Source organism: Pan troglodytes, chromosome 5 (genome assembly GCF_028858775.2).
Source record: "Pan troglodytes isolate AG18354 chromosome 5, NHGRI_mPanTro3-v2.0_pri, whole genome shotgun sequence".
Lineage (NCBI taxonomy): Eukaryota > Metazoa > Chordata > Mammalia > Primates > Hominidae > Pan > Pan troglodytes.
Window position 1 is genome coordinate 89,609,074 of NC_072403.2, and position 5,725 is coordinate 89,614,798.

The window sequence follows — 5,725 nt, forward strand, 5'->3', positions numbered from 1 at the left end:
GAGGGAATGAATGATTATATAAGCTTTGTAAGACAATATCCTTTATTATTGGGATTATTAACAGAGTCAGTGCTTACTCTGTTGTCACAGAGCTGTGAACCAAAACTGTTTACCCCTGTATTTTACCTTTCAGACAATATTCCCACCTCATGTCCAATCAAGAAAAAACTTGGGCAGTTATGAACCCTGGTTCAGCTTAATTTTTGAGCTGCTCTGTTTTTCTTGGCTTTCCCTGGCTCCTTATCCTCGGCTCCATCTCCTTGTCAAGACCCCCTCTTGCTTTTAGCCACTGATGCTCCATGGCTGTGACCCTTACTTTGAGTAGGAGGACTTGTGTTCATAAGAGCCTCTTAGCATTTCTGGTTCCTGGTATAATCAGGTAGGTCCTCCAGGTGGTTTAAGCCCATTCAGGCCTTTATGCTGGCCATAACCTGCTATAGTCAGGAAATCTATATTTTCCCTTTATTCTTTAAGCATAATTGTTTCCAAAATTTGGTTAAAACCCTAAGCTCCTATAACTAACCTTTAATTTTTATTATCATTAACTTTAAAATAGCAGTATTTTAATTGATGAAATATTAGCCCAAGCAAGAGACTGATAGCATATATATAATAAACTTTTATAAATCACTAAAAATATTTGGTCATATTAATTACATGTAAAAACTGCAAAGAAATAGGTATTGGGTTATAGTTTATTTTACTAATAGCAGTTCAGAAATTGCAAGTAAGGAGCACTCACTGCTTTTGAGAGACATTTTCTCACCACAAAATAAGGGCAATATTTGGATAAAGCAATTAATTTCAATGCATGTGAGATACGTACACATAGGGTATAGTTATATATGAGATAGGTGCTAGGAATAAAATCAACAGGCACTAGAATTTGATAGTATCTTCCCTCAACTTGATTGGGAATTGGCTTTAGATAAAAAAACTCTAGAAATTTGGGGGTATTGAGAGTCCAACATTTTGAAGGGGTGCAGCATGTCCCTTTTTTTTGTTTTACCTACTAAGTCTAACATAGTACCATATATTAAGTTTACAATCATTTGTTAAATCGGTGAATAAAGAGAATTATAAAGTGATGATCAAAGAGCCAATACACTTGTGAGACAGTAGAACTGGAAGAAAAGTGTGGGGGCTGGTTTGCAGACTCTGGTTTAGTGTCATGTCAATTTGAACATTAGGAGCTGCTTACATGCAAGCAAGTCTCTGGTAAAATGATTATAGACATATACACTGAAATTGTGAAAAATCAAGTATATTTTGATTACAATGAGACTTAGGAAACACTTGCCAGCAGAAAAATCATTTGACGTATTTTAAAACTTTAATGTATTTTTTTTCCATTTTCAAATTTTCATGCTTTGCTTAAAAGTAGTCAGACTCCCTACAAAGTGTACAGTGTTTTTGGTAGCTATGTCCAAGGCCTTTGCTACATTGAGCAAAGGTGATTCTCCTTTATCTTTTCTGGAGCTGAGTCAGTGGTAACAATATATTCTGTTTTGCAAAGAAAAAAATGTAAAAATATCGGATAGAGACATTATTCAAATTATTTATTATTGAAAATACAGAAACATTGAAAGTTTCTAGCAATTTTTTTAATTTCTGCTAGAAAATGCATTGTGAGATGAATACTGTCTGAATTACTTTTCCCTGGTATCTTTGGCTTCCTTTTCTGCATATAATGGTTAAATTCTGTGTGAGCCTTTTCAATTTTACCGTAAAAAGGCAGCCGAATAGCCAAACAGAATCAATTCAAACAGAATAGCACTCTTTTGCTCACATTCCAATTTTGAAGAGGGAATCTGTGTGAAGAAAGTACATTTCCTATTAATTATTCTTTTGATAAGCCAGTATGAACGTGTGCTGGAAATGGAAAGTCATATAGTACCAAAAAAGCTGCATATCTGCATGACTATTAAATGTATTAGAATGTGTAAAGTGCTTATAACAATGCCTAGCCACAGATTTTGTGCTCTGTATGGATTTGAAAACTAAAAATATAGACATAATAGCAAAGTTATACATGTATGGTAAGGCTAACCTAAGTTCTAAGAAAAACTGTAATTTCTAAGCCCGTGATATATTATTCACATAAAAAATATTGTTTTTCATTATTGTTTACTTGATTCTGGAGGCAGTAAATAACAATTTAGTATATGATATTATTTATTTTTACTTCTATGTAAATAAATATTTTTACTATTCTGTTTTATAACTTTTAGAAAATTGTTAGATATCTAAATTCTGTTCCCGGAGGAGACAATACGCCAGCTCAACTCATATTCATTGATGCTAAGTAGTAACTCCTTTCCTTCGATCAGTCATACATGGGAACTTTGAGGACCAGCGGTTCTCAAAGGTTGATTACGTAAGAACCACATAGGGGTTTCTTTCAGTGTAGCTTCCCAAGCCTGGTCACTGAGATTTTTAATCAAAAGGCTAAAAATGAACCCTGGAATATGCTAATTTGGCAAGCCTTGTCAAATATTCCTGATTTGGGCTGTTTCCAACAACACAGGACATTATCATCATCCTTTTACAGAAGAGGCAATGTGGAAACCAGGAAAGGTTAAATTACATGATCAAAGGCACACAGCTAGTTGTTTAAAAGCTAAAATAGGCTTGATGAATACAGCTAGCTTCGGTTGCAAAATTAGATATTTAATTAGAAATTCACTAGTCGGCCCGGCGGCCGGGGATGGTGGCTCATCCCTGTAATCACAGCACTTTGGGAGGCTGAGGTGGGCGGATTGCTGAGTTCAGGAATTGGAGACCAGCCTAGTCAACGTGGCAAAAACCAGTCTCTACTAAAAATACAAAAAGATTATCCAGTCATGGTGGCGCACACCTGTAGTTCCAGCTACTTGGTAGGCTGAGACAAGAGAATCGCCTGAATCCTGGCGGCCCAGAACTTGCAGTGAGCCGAGATGGTGCCACTGCACTCCAGCCTGTGCAAGAGAACGAGACTCTGTCAAAAAAAAAAAAAAAAAAAAAAAAAAAAATCAAATCTCTTGACAAGACAGGGACTGATATGAGTTCAGTTTTAAACCTTCTCTAAGCAGCCTCTCAATGTTATACAGGATGCTAGCATTATTCTTTGCTTTGTTATTCAATCTACTCCATGTATTCTGAACCTTACTTGTGCAAGGCATTACCTAAAACATACAGATTAAAACAAATGAGAAAATTGTAACTTTTCAAATTTGATATTAATAAATTAATAACTAATCATATTTTATATTTAACAATTTTGGTATCTTTAGATTGAATCAATAAATTAATTAGCTACTTAGGCAATATAGAACCTTATTGTGTTGAGTTATAAATTTTTAATATGCAATTTTTCTTTTCATAGTTACAATATGCTCCTGGCAATAATTTGTGAAGTACAAAACATTTGTACCTGATTTTCTCTTCTGTTGTTCTGTTCTAAATTTGGAAATAATATCTCAACTCTAAATTTCTAAATTAAGTTCGGGCTTGTAGACATGAACGTCATAAACAAAAACCACAATTGAATGTATTTCTCAGAAAAAAAGTTGATTATAGAATCATAGAAATGATTTAAAAATAGGGATGATGCTGTCTACTTTCTCCTCTAATACACATACTCTCACCCTGACACATACTCATACAATGCTGATGGCTTTAATGGGCAAGCACCATGGTCACTTTGTAGAAAGTCTTGAGTATAGTAAGGAAATTAGTATGTCTTATTTATCTTTTAACAATAATTAACATATTGGACATTTTCCATGTGTCATACTCTGCTATGCACTTGAAATACTCTCATTTAATTTTCACAACCCTATTATAATCTTCATTTTATAGATATGAAAACTGAGGCTTGGAGAGGTTAAGTAACTTTTCTGAAGCTAGCATTTGAGTTGAAGAAAGCTGATTCTAGAATTTGCAGTTTTAGCTACAATGCTGACATGTGTGCCTCAAGCTTACAACAGGATGGGATTTCAGAAAGGATTTTTTTATACTTCCCTTACCATTCTCATAAAATATTTCTGGCTTATCACTCAAGTTTGAAAGTTGGATAAGAATTAATATGATCAACAAATGGATAAACTAGTCCTTAATATCACAGCTTTCTCCTACCAGCTTTCTTAACCTTCACTGCTATTTTGTATTATTGTTTTAATAAAAAGCTTGATTGGCTTTCTAACTTTATATAAGAAATCGTTGCATTTTACTTCATCAAAATATTTCAAATAGAAATTATATGCTTTAAAACAAAGAAAGCTTATTTGGAGCAATATATTCAAATATTAATATCTTCACAGGTGTGATTTGAAAAGTAGTTTCGAGAATATTATTACTCTAAGAATATTAGAGTATTATCTAATACTAATTCTAAAACACATGCATAAATATTTCAATTAACATTTTCCTGTTTTTAACTCCTTTCATCTACAGGGAGGCTGAAGGAAAGCTGTGTAACAGGGATCACAGCTAAGGGTGGTACACCATGTCTCTCAAAGCTGGAAATCATCATTATGGATGTCAGAGGCTTCTTTTGGTAATGCATGGAGACATAGAACTACATGGCGTGTTAGGACAGGAACAATTTATAAATGAAGTTTTAGCTCTTCCAAATACATTGACGGCTGTTGCCGCATCTGTCTCATTAATATGCCCTATCAAACCAAGAAACAAACAAACAAAAGGAAAGGATTTGCTTGAGGATAGATTCAAAAGCAAGAGCAAGAAAAGAATGAAGACAATAAGCTTCTGATGAGTTTACCATGAAGGCAAACACTCACCTCCACCTGAGATTTTGAAATTTGTTTATCTAGAGGAGGCATTAGATAGTATAAAAGCAGTCCTCAATAGAGCAGCATTTCTAAAAGATAATCAAATAGTGAAATCATTGAGGACAAAGAGCTTTAGTTATCTGAAGATACAGTATCAGACATTCAGTTTTAAGTCTTATAATGTATTATTCATGAACAAAAGCTACTGATTTTCAGCCTAAGGAAAATACTTTGAAAGAACAGGTAAGAGTTAGAATAGGTAAGAATAATATAATTTCTGATGAGCACACAGGTGCCAAAGATTCTTTCACAATAAGTAACTGGAAATAACTTTTCCAGCAGAGAGTTGAGTAGAATGTAAGGAAGTGAGAATTTAGGTATCATTAATTTATCAGCACAGCCAAGCTTATTTTGATAACATATATGAGGAACATGAATTAAAAAAATTTCTTTTCAAAGAGATAACAATTTGCAATTACCAATAGATGTACTTTGATACTCATCCTGGTGAAGTAGGATATTTCCCTGAACCCTGTGACAGGAGTGCCTTGTTTACTCAGTCCACCACTCTCAACTCCTCGTGGGAGGGAGTGCGCAACTGAACAAGGTGGGAACTGGAGCGCATGCGCACTCGAACCATTTCAGCACTGGAAGGATCAAACTCCGCTCACTTGGACCCCCTGCATTCCACCTCTTGTGGGAGGGAACGCTCAGGTGAGTGGGTACAGGAGCCAGAGTGAATGCTTCTGGGTGCTGGCAGGAGTGAACTCTGTGCAGGCCCAGCAGCAGCATCCAGGGGGGGGTGCCTGCAACTCTGGAAGCCTCAGAGGACATGTTACAGTACTCTTTTAGTTCTGCTGTCCACGGATGGCTTTTCAGCGAAAAGCCCTTTGCCTTTTCACGCAAGGCGGCTGCCCTCTACCCAGCAAGGGCAAAGGGCCAGCGTGGCAGCC

At 35.6% G+C, this 5,725-nt stretch overlaps 1 long non-coding RNA gene across 1 annotated transcript; it reads right to left on the bottom strand.

Moving 5' to 3' along the window:
• Nucleotides 1-2,649: 2,649 nt before the first annotated feature.
• Nucleotides 2,650-5,351, bottom strand: LOC129144440 (uncharacterized). The gene is made up of 2 exons (XR_008548874.1): nt 5,252-5,351; nt 2,650-2,977 (listed from the first exon to the last, which is right to left on the bottom strand). It is a non-coding gene; the product is annotated as an uncharacterized LOC129144440 (long non-coding RNA).
• Nucleotides 5,352-5,725: the final 374 nt, after the last annotated feature.